Source organism: Pelophylax lessonae, assembly GCF_965119305.1.
Source record: "Pelophylax lessonae genome assembly, chromosome: 9".
NCBI classification, from domain to species: domain Eukaryota; kingdom Metazoa; phylum Chordata; class Amphibia; order Anura; family Ranidae; genus Pelophylax; species Pelophylax lessonae.
Window position 1 is genome coordinate 102,517,226 of NC_138776.1, and position 12,376 is coordinate 102,529,601.

Here is a 12,376-nt window from a genome sequence, read left to right on the forward strand (position 1 = left end):
TTTTTTTTTTTTTTTTTTTACTATTTATTTTATTTATTATTTTTTATTTTTACACCGTTTAACAAAAAAAAAAAAAAGGATCATTTTTATTTCTATTACAAGAAATGTAAACATTACTTGTAATAGAAAAAGGCACGACAGGACCTCTTTTTTGTGAGATCTGGGGTCAAAAAGTCCTCAGATCTCACAAGTACACTAAAAGATAGAAAGAAAAAAAAAAAAAAAAAAATTATTATATAAAATGAAAAAAAAAAAAGGACCTTTAAACCGGTTGCTAGGCAACAACATTTTCCGTAGCCCCGGTCCTCCAAGACCATAGAGTGAAGTGAGGGCAAGCTTGCCCTCACTCGACATCCTGTCTGTGAGGATCCGGGACCGGATCGTTTTCCCCGCTGCCGGCGGGGCGTCAGGTACTCTGATGAGCAGGTGGAAGGTACTCGGGTACTCTGATGGGTAGGTGACAGGTACTCAGGTACTCTGATGATGGGTACTCCGTTGACAGGTACTCAAAGTACCCGAGTATCCGTCATCAGAGTACCCGAGTATCCGTCATCAGAGTACCCGAGTACCTGTCATCAGAGTACCCGAGTACCCGTCATCAGAGTACCCGAGTACCTGTCATCAGAGTACCTGCGTACCTGTCATCAGAGTACCCGAGTACCTGTCATCAGAGTACCCGAGTACCTGTCATCAGAGTACCCGGGTACCTGTCATCAGAGTACCCGAGTACCTGTCATCAGAGTACCCGAGTACCTGTCATCAGAGTACCCGAGTACCTGTCATCAGAGTACCCGAGTACCCGTCATCAGAGTACCCGAGTACCCGTCATCAGAGTACACGAGTACCCGTCATCAGAGTACCCGAGTACCTGTCATCAGAGTACCCGAGTACCTGTCATCAGAGTACCCGTCATCAGAGTACCCGAGTACCTGTCATCAGAGTACCCAAGTACCTGTCATCAGAGTACCCGGGTACCTGTCATCAGAGTACCCGCGTACCTGTCATCAGAGTACCTGATGGGCTGGTGACAGGTACTCGGGTACTTTGATGGGCTAGTGACAGGTGCTCTTTATTGGGGGGGGGGCAATCAGTGTGTTTGGGGTGCACTATGATTGGTAACTAGCTGTTACCACACTCTCTTCCTCACACAGGATCAGTGTGTGAGGAGGAGAACACGGTGACAGCTAGTTACCGTGTTCTCTGTTGACATTTGTGACCGGCTGTGATTGGACACAGTCGGTCACGTGGTAAAGAGTCAATTTCATTGGCTCTTTACCTAGATCGGGGATCGACTCTGTCCGAGGGACGAGCCTCGTCCCCGATCGCTGCTTTGCGTGCCCCCGGGGGCGCGCATTGCAGAGAGAACGAGCGGCTCGTGCTGGAGCCGCTCATGTGATCGGCTGTGATTGACACAGCCGATCACGTGGTAAACAGCCAATTTCTATTGGCTGTTTACCTTGATCAGGGATGGGCTATGTCCGAGGGACGAGCCTCACCCCCGATCGCCGCGCTGCACGCCCCCGGGGGCGCGCAGTAGCAGCTAGAGCGGGCGGACGTCATATGACGCCCGCCCGGATCCGTACAACCACCATGCCGACGTCATATTACTATGACTCGGTATGGAAGTAGTTAAGCAGCCAGTGTCCTAAAAATAAGAACACACTGAGGTGTTTTAAGTGACTGTGGTGTCAGAAACATAGCAGGCACATTCATTCATTTTTAAAACATCTTGAGAAAATGCAAATATTTAATAACTTAAAAAAGTAAAGTCATTTCGAGTCATATGTCTCAAGTCAAAGTCAAGTCTCAAGTCATGAATACCAAGTCAAAGTCAAGTCGAGTCTTTTATTAACTTTAGTCAAGCAAGTCTCAAGTCCTCAAACTGGTGACTTAAGTCTGACTTAAGTCAAGTCATGTGACTCAAGTCCCCCACCTCTGATGTATGCATTCTATCTTTCCAGGCTGATGTCTGGACAAAGTTCTTTCCAATATGTATGGGGTGAAGCTGGTTCTTCCTAATGCAAAAGGGATGATTTGTCGGTTAACCATCGATTTTACATATGGGGTAAAAAGCTGGTTCTTTCTTATGCATAAGGCATGATTTGTCTGCGAGCAATCGAGTATTCCCTATGTGAGTGTTCCCATTGGACACCAAAGAAAACCACAGAGGTCTCCCATTTTGCTGCAAAGGAAAGAGGGTTGATGACTCCTGTCTTAAGGATATTCTATCATACTGCGCTCGTGACTCTTATAATCTAGAGTCTATTTCCTCTGGTAAGCTGCCATCTCATATTATATGGTGGAGGTGCACCTGGGTGTTTCACCTTTTTAAACAATATTCACTATCAAGGTGTTTTTTCATATATGTTGAACACTTATACCCTCACATTTTCCTTGGAGTGATCTACTAGTTTCATGATTGGACTATACCCCTTCTAATTGGACTGTAATATTTATGGGACTTTATTTCTTTGTCATTTTAACGCAGCAATTTTCTGTTTGTATATGCTGTTTTTAATCCTATCTGTATTGTTCTTGCCAGCGGCTTTATAATTTGGGTTTATCTGCGCAATACCTTTAAAATTTAACTACAATTTTCTTGTATTGACCCTGGTAGACCTCTGATTCTCAATAAATGGATGAAAGACAACCCACAACCCCATACATGCTCTTAATACAGTCCAGATTTATTATATCTCCATAAAAGATGAGTGTATACAGCAGATGTTAACGCATTTCAGCCATAATGGCCAAAACGCGTTAATATCTGCTGTACACATTCATCTTTTATGGAGATATAATAAATCTGGACTAATTTAAGAGCATGTATGGAGTTTCAGATTGTCTTTCATCTATTCATTATATTTCTAGCTGAGCAACTGCACATCCTGCACCCGACAGCTCAGGAGGATTCTGATTATTCTGTTGTCTCTAGTCCTCAATACTCTCGTTCATTAGGACAAGCAGTATGTTTGCTCTTGGTTCTGCCCCAACCTTGTATTATGACATAAGATTTTCCAGTCCTTTTGGGCTTATACAGTATCTCACAAAAGTGAGTACACCCCTCCCATTTTTGTAAATGTTTGATTATACCTTTTCATGTGACAACACTGAAGAAATTACACTTTGCTACAATGCAAAGTAGTGAGTGTACAACTTGTATAACAGTGTAAATTTGCTGTCCCCTCAAAATAACTCAACACACAGCCATTATTGTCTAAAACACTGGCAAAAAAAGTGAGTACACCCCTAAGTGAAAATGTCCAAATTGGGCCCAATTAGCCATTTTCCCTCCCCGGTGTCATGCGACTAGTTAGTACAGTATCTCACAAAAGTGAGTACACCCCTCCCATTTTTGTAAATGTTTGATTATACCTTTTCATGTGACAACACTGAAGAAATTACACTTTGCTACAATACAAAGTAGTGAGTGTACAACTTGTATAACAGTGTAAATTTGCTGTCCCCTCAAAATAACTCAACACACAGCCATTATTGTCTAAAACACTGGCAAAAAAAGTGAGTACACCCCTAAGTGAAAATGTCCAAATTGGGCCCAATTAGCCATTTTCCCTCCCCGGTGTCATGCGACTAGTTAGTGCTACAAGGTCTAAGGTGTGAATGGGGACCAAGTGTGTTAAATTTGGTGTTATCACTCTCACTCTCTCATACTTTTCACTGGAAGTTCAACGTGGCACCTCATGACTAAGAACTCTCTGAGGATCTATAAAAAAAAATTGTTGCTCTACATAAAGGTGGCATAGGCTATAAGAAGATTGCCAAGACCCGGAAACTGAGCTGCAGCACAGTGGCCAAGACCATACAGCGGTCTCACAGGTTCCACTCAGAACAGGCCTCGCCATGGTCGACCAAACAAGTTACGTGCTCAGCGTCATATCCAGAGGTTGTCTTTGGGAAATAGACGTATAAGTGCTACCAGCATTCCTACAGAGGTTGAAGGGGTGGGGAGTCAGCCTGCCAGTGCTCAGACCATACGCCGCACACTGCATCAAATTGGTCTTCATGGCTGTTGTCCCAGAAGGAAGCCTCCTCTAAAGATGATGCACAAGAAAGCCTGCAAACAGTTTGCTGAAGACAAGCAGACTAAGGACATGGATTACTGGAACCATGTCCTGTGGTCTGATGAGACCAAGATAAACTTATTTGGTTCAGATGGATTAAGTGTGTGTGGCGGCAACCAAGTGATGAGTACAAAGACAAGTGTGTCTTGCCAACAATCAAGCATGGTGGTGGGAGTGCTGTGGTCTGGGGCTGCATGAGTGCTGCTGGCACTGGGGAGTTACAGTTCATTGAGAGAACCATGAATGCCAATATATACTGTGACATACTGAAGCAGAGCATGATCTCCTCCCTTCGGAGACTGGGCCACAGGGCAGTATTCCAACATGATAAAGACCCCAAACACACCTCCAAGACAACCACTGCCTTGCTAAAGAAGCTGTGGGTAAAGGTGATGGACTGGCCAAGCATGTCTCCAGACCTAAACCCTATTGAGCATCAGTGGGGCATCCTCAAACCGAAGGTGGAGGAGTGCAAGGTCTCTAACATCCCCCAGCTCTGTGATGTCAACATGGAGTAGGTGAAAAGGACTCCAATGACAACCTTTGAAGATCTGGTGAACTCCATGCCCATGAGGGTTAAGGCAATGCTAAAAAATAATGGTGGCCACACAAAATATTGGCACTTTGGGCCCAATTTGGAAACTTTTCACTTAGGGGTGTACTCACTTTTGTGCAAGCGGTTTAGACATTAATGGCTGTGTATTGAGTTATTTTGAGGGGACAGCAAATTGACACTGTTATACAAGCTGTACATTCACTACTTTACATTGTAGCAAAGTGTCATTTTTTCAGTGTTGTCACATGAAAAGATATAATAAAATATTTACAAAAATTTGAGTGGTGTACTCACTTTTGTGAGATACTGTACATTGGTTACGCCTTGGGATTTCCACCTGCTATTGATACGACATATAATGTGTTGTCAGCAAGCAGTCACCTCGGTCAACAGCACCTCTGGAACTCTGATTGGGCCAGTCATACATTGTGTCTGCATTGTACAACTTATGCGTGAGTCCAAGACAAAAGAGAAACACATTTTTCCTACAATCTGAAAAACCCAGTATGCGTATGACTAACCTATCTGTCTAGAAAATGTTTATATTTTGAGATCAGTCACCACGTGACCAGCTGTGTCCAATCACAGTCGGTCACAGAATGTCAACAAACCCAGTAGCTAGCTGTTACAGGGCTTGGTGTGTGAGGAGGAGATTGCAGCTAGTTACCAATTACAGTGCACACTAAACACACTGATTGCTCCCCCCCCCCCCAATAAAGAGGACCTGTCACTAGCTCAATAATAGTACCTGTCACCAGCCCATCAAAGTACTTGTCACCAGCCCATCAGAGTACCTGAGTACCTGTCACCAGCCCATCAGGTACTCTGACGACAGGTACTCGGGTACTATGATGGGCTGGTGACAGGTATTCAGGTACTCTGATGAAAGGTACTTGGGTACTCTGATGACAGGCACTCATGTACTCTGATGACAGGTGCTCTGATGACAGGTACTCGGGTACTCCGATGACAGGTACTCCAATGACAGGTATTCCGGGTACTCTGATGACATGTACTCAGGTACTCTGTTGACAGGTACTCAGATTACCCAAGTACCTGGCATCAGAGTACCTGAGTACCTGTCATCATAGTACGTGAGTACCTGTCATTGGAGTACTTGAGTACCTGTCATCAGAGGACCTGTCATTGAAGTACCCAAGTACCTGTCATCGGAGTACCCGAGTACTTGTCATCGGAGTACCCAAGTACCTATCATCGGAATACCCGAGTACCTGTCATCGGAGTACCTGAATACCTGTCACCAACCCATCAGGGTACCTGAGTACATCTCTGTAGCCCATCAGAGTACCCGAATACTGGTCTCCAGCCCAGAGTAACTGAGTACCTGTCTCCAGCCCAGAGTCCCTGAATACCTATCTGCAGCCCATCAGAATACCTGAGTACCTATCTGCAGCCCATCAGATTACCCGAGTACCTGTCTCCAGCCCATCAGAGTACCCAAGTAGCTCTCTGCAGCCCATCAGAGTACCTGAGTACATGTCATCAGAGTACCCAAGTATCTGTCACCAGCCCATCAGAGTACCCGAGTACATATCATCAGAGTACCCGAGTACCTGTCTCCAGCCCTTCAGAGTACCTGAATACCTATCTGCAGCCCTAAAGAGTACCCGAGTACCTCTCTGTAGCCCATAAGAGTACCCAAGTACCTGTCTCCAACCCATCAGAGTACCTGAATACCTCTCTGCAGCCCATCATAGTACCCGAGTACCTCTCTGTAGCCCATCACAGTACCCGTGTACCTATCTGCAGACCATCAGAGTACCCGAGTACCTGTCTCCAGCCCAGAGTACCCAAGTACCTGTCTCCAGCCCAGAGTACCTGAGTACCTGTCTTTAGCCCAGGGTGCCTGAATACCTATCTGCAGCCCATCAGATTACCTGAGTACCTGTCTCTAGCCCATCAGAGTACCCAAGTACCTCTCTGCAGCCCATCAGAGTACCCGAGTACCTTTCTGAAGCCAATCAGTGTACCTAAGTACCTGTCTGCAGCCCATTAGAGTACCTGAGTACCTATCTGCAGCTCATCAGAGTACTTGAGTACCTATCTGAAGCCCATGCCTCCTAGATTATGTGTTGGGGTGTTTGCTTTCCAAAATGGGGTAATTTTGTGGGTGTTTCCATTGTCCTGGTGCTCCAGGGCCTTCAAAAATGTGATAGGTTGTAATGAAATTAGATGTGAAATGTATGCTCCCAGAACGCCTGAAGATGCTACTTGGATGTTGGGCCTCTGTATGTGGCCAGGCTGTGTAAAAGTCTCACACATGTGGTATCGCCATACTCAGGACGAGTAGCAGAATGTATTTTGGGGTGTAATTTTTGCTATGTACATTCTATGTATTAGAAATATCTTATAAATTGACAACTAGGTTTTCATTTTCCTTCTATACTGTATTTTCCAAAAACTTGTGGAAAAAAATTATACGTTCAAAAGACTCATTATGCCTCATAGAATATACATTCAATACAGTATTTGCTTTCCAAAATGGGGTCATTTTGTGAGTAATTTGATTGTCCCGGTGCTCCAGGACCTTTATAAAGTGTGATAGGTCGTTAGGAAATTATATGTGTAATTTATGCTCGTTGAACACCTGAGGGTGCTCCTTGCATGTTGGGCCTCTGTATGTGGCCAGGCTGTGTAAAAGTCTCACACATGTGGTATCGCCATACTCAGGAGAAGTAGCAGAATGTATTTTGGGGTGTAATTGCAAGTATGCATATACTGTGTGTGAGAAATAACTTGTTATTATGACAATTTTATGTAAAAAAAAATTACAACTTCAAAAAACTCACCATGCCTCTTACTAAATACCTTGGACTGTCTTCTTTCCAAAAAGGGGTCATTTGGGGGGGGGGGGGTATTTGTACTGTCCTGAAATTTAAGGGCCTCAAGAAATGAGATAGGCCGTAGGTACATCAGATGTGACCAATTTTCAATGATTGGCACCATAGCTTATAGACTCTATAACTTTTACACAGACTAAATAATATCCACTTATTTGGGATATTTTTATCAAATATATGTAGCAGTATAATTTTTGTCCCAAATTTATGAACAAAATTACTTATTTGCAAAATGTTATAATAGAAACTAAAACAAAATGTTTTTTTTTTAATTTTTGCTATATTTTCCACTTATATTGCAAAAAAATAAAAAACCCAGTGGTGATTAAATACCACCAAAAGAAAGCTCTATTTGTGTGAAAACAATGATAAAGAATTTGAGTGGGTACAGCGTTGCATGATTGAGTAATTATCATTTAAAGTGTGCGAGCGCTGAAAGCTGAAAATTGGTCTTGGCAGGAAGGGGGTGAAAGTGCCCTGTACTGAAGTAGTTAATAGAGAACCCTGGATTGGTATTCCTCATAAAATCCTTCAATTCACCCAATCTGTTGAATTTGTGGGTGTCAGAGTTTAATTTAAATACCTTAACACTGCAGTGTTATTTATATGGAATGACATAAACTGAAGATCACCCTGCCCCCTGTACCCTAATGAATATATGGGACTGAAGTTTGCTTTATTTTTATACTAAGATTCATATAGTGTAGCTTGGTAGTGGTAAGAAGCCTTCTAAAAGGAAAGAAATAGTAAAATATACATAGGAAACACTATAACTTTCCAAAGATGGAAAGTCTACTGAATGTATTCTAATTTAAGTTTTATACATGTTTCTGTTTCCAGACTAAACAGGGTTGTTAAAAGATACCTTAGGTGTGATGATGTGACCACAGTCTGTTGACAGTCATTCTGTGCTATACAGTAAAGCCTCCCTCTTACCCTTGGTAAAGGTTCATGCTCTTGGAGGCAGAGGTCATACACTATCAAGAAAGAGCATATTTCTATGCCCAAGCGTCACAGGCATTTGCATACAACTGCAGCCTGCAGCCTGTACAAATCAATGCCAAACTGACAGATGGCACAACTGTACACATGTAACCGCACATATGAGTGGTTGCAAGTGTGCAGGGATGGATGAGATGCCCTGAATACAAACTGTTTGCCTTCAGGGCCACTCATGAGCCTTGAAACTTCTAGTAGACTGTAGTTGGGTGGTAGCAGCAACTTAAGTATTTTCTTTCATGATATCCAAGGTCATGTGTAACAAGACTTGGATGAGGGAAATTGGGAACCCCTGATCTGAAGAATCCAAGTTCTGAATTTAGTGTTCTCAGAACCTTAGGTTCCTGGAAAGCAGGTGACTTTAAGTAAAGGGTGGTCAGGTTAAAAAACAAAAGCCCTTAGCATGCAGGCTTTGTATATATTTTCAAGCTAACATCTAACCTTTGACTACAGCGTACCTTTAATAAACAACTGAGATTGGTCTGCAGCCAATTGGACAGACCTAAATAGGTACCAGATTGTGTCAGACTCGATTTGCTCTCTGTAAGGAATTCTGAGGTGTTTCAATTCTTTCTGGTTTTAAAGAACAGTTAAAAAAGAAAATTAAAAAAAACGTACCATATCAGTAAAATACATTCTAAATAGCACCTGTGCTTCTCCGTCAAGAATCTTACACATTAAGGTTTATTTCCAATAAAAGGAAGAAAATGAAAAATGATCTAGGGTTCTACTGCACTCTCCAAATATAAATATACGCTCAGAGGCTGGGTAATGAGTTCTGTTCCTTACATTAAGGTTGTGTGTTTTCCTCTCGATCATTATTTGGCACACATCCATGCCACAATCGGCTCAGCCTTACGTTTAATGTGTGCACCAAAAATAAAAAAGTGTCACATTAATCTTTGTATGCTATTTAAATCTTTTTCATAAAAGTCTTCATACTTTATTGGCAAAATGTGCTTGATTTCTTTTTTTTATTGCATATTCCAACATGCAGCCACTGTGTACAAGGCCCCTATACTTTTCAAATATGCCTTGAACTATGCATAGCTTAGAGACTAAGTAGAACTATAATTTTGTTTGTTTAGCTTGTATTTTTAATGCAGGTATAATTACTTAAATCATTACTAGGTTGCTGGAGTAAAGGTGCCCATACATCAAGAGGTTTAAATGAATAATAAGACTATATTTTTTAAAATTTGGGTACAGTAGGGAAAGGTTCAAAGCACAGTCAGCTTATTTTTTCCTGTCTGTGTCTTGTTGGGGGTATTTCCCTTCAATTCTTGACCTGAGGGCACAACAGAAAGGGAGAGAAAATCTCTACAAATTGAGGGAGATTCTCCTATTAGAGAGATGTCACAGAATCAGATGTCCACTTTGGAAGATGTAACCTCAGCTCCTGTTCTGGTGACAATGCTATTATTTTGGATTTCCCTTCAATTTGTTTTTAGTGACAATGGCTGTCAAAATAAAAAGAGGGCTGAATCTACCTAAGTGAAACAAAATATTAATTAGTGCAGGCAGGTGGATATAGGTAATAGAAAATCTTATGGTAACCCCTTGGACAGATTATGTGCCAGTTAAAAGTCTGAGTTTGTCTTATCACGCGCTGTTCTCCTTCATATTTTCTTGTTTACTGAATGTAGCAATTTAGGATACTTTCCCAATGACATCACACTCTACCCTTTGTGATGTCACAGGTATATTTCCTATTAGCCTTTAGACAATTATTTTGAAAGCTTTTAAACTGAGCCACAGGGCCATGTTTCAGAATTGGATTTTGGTTAAATTTTGACTAACCAGTAAGGACTTACTATCTTTAGAGTAGGGAAAGGATGGAGAGACACAGCGGTAAATCAGAGAAGTTTCTCTAGAGTTAATACATTTTTTGATCATAGACAGATGTCACAGTAACAGGATTTTCCCTCACCTCTTGCTCTTGTGACAACTACAAAATGTTCCTCTCACATACATTATATGTAAAAATATTTTTGCGTAAAATTGCAGCTCCATATCTCACTATAATTTACATTTATTTTATAGAATTATTTTGCGTGGAAAATTAAGCAATAATAGAAATGATGTAGCACTCCATAAAAAGGAAATGTCATTGGTACATGCCCAAATATCACATGATGACCAGAAGATAACACGCCATATTCAATGTTACTAGTTGCAAGGCTCATTGTAGCACTCCTATGCCCCCTCAAGCCATATCCAACAAAGAACTTCTAGGACTGATCTCTCTGTCATTCAGTTAAGCAGTGATTGTTGAACTTGTTTCACCAAGGCCTCAAGTATTTGTCATAGATGACCCCCTGGGTCTCACCATTTAGTCACCAATGACCCTCAGGCCTCAACTACTGTCACTGATGTCACCAACCTTAAAGATCATAAGCAACAACTAAAATGTGATGAAAAATGGTAAATTGATAGTTTTGAAATGAACAACAATTTAGACCTTGGACACTTGCCTTTCTACCACTGTCAATGTTACTAGCACAAAGGAGTCAGAATTGGAGCGTGGACATCAGGATGCATAATCCTTAAGGTATAAATGTGAACTGTGTACATGTCTTAGAATGACTATCCCATTGTAAACCATTGCAAGAAGATGCTGGACAGTGAATTCCATAAACTATGTATTTGGGGATGTCCCTCATTGCAAACGAAGATACCAAAACATCAATAAAGCTTGAAAATAAAATGTTTACTGTGAAAACATTATCGTTGAGAAGTAATGGAATCACAAAATGTCTTTATAAAAAAGCATTGCCAGTTCTATGTTCCCTAAACACTTTGCATATTAATATTAGCAGCTCCATCTTGGTACATTTTTTAAATACTTGCTCAAAATAAAATGAATAAAACAAAAAGTGAAAACCAGGATGTCCATATTTGTGTGAAAATTCTATCTCTTTCAAATACCAACAAATAATACATTGGAAGAAAAATTCCCATTACAGATTTGCATCTCAAACGTTTCATAAAGAAAATTTACATGGTAAAAAACATTTGCACCAGATTACTGTATTAGAAACTGTGCATTCCAAAAATGTATGAGGTATGTGAAAAGAAAGATTTGTGGAATTACAACAGTGTATAAAAATAATAGTGATGGCTCTGTATTTTGTTTTAGTTTTCATTTTCTTACCAAAGACTTAGACAACCTTCACTTAAGATTTACACATTTTTTAATTGGATTTAATTCGAAAATGTGTAAAATCTGAGTGAATGTTGTGTGAAAACATGTATAAATAGACACCTAATTATTATAAACTTTAAATGCTTTATATTCTAATAAATGTATTCAAGCCACCTCCCACGTAAGTTTAGTGCTGAATATTACACAATATTCTGAATATATGTTGTGACTGTAATTCTGCAATGGCAGACTAACAGAATTAGACAATCACGTCATGTTAGTGTATGCTAAAATAACTGACATACAGGCCAATAAATCAGGCTGAAATTTCCAATGCTATTCTAGGATGCTCAGAAAGCAACCAAATATAAACTTCTCACCAGCCAGCGTTGTGCGGGTTTCTCATTTTACACCAACGACCACTCATTTTTGATCCCTAAAATTTAACTATTTGTCATATGGTGTCTATATATATATTGTATAAATAGCTATATATAGTTAGTAATGAAGGTAAAGTCATAGATAAATGGTCAGTCTTGAGTACAAATGTAGTAGTCCCACTATTTGGTGGATGAACTATTGGAGATGGAGCTGACATTCATATAATCTTCTTTTGCGTACAGTTAGCATAGACTAAGTCCTGAAGTTTTAAGTGCATACATTAATTCAGTTTTTGTGGGAAAGAATCAAACACTGTTAGGTTTTTACTGATATGCAGGAGCGCCATTAAATA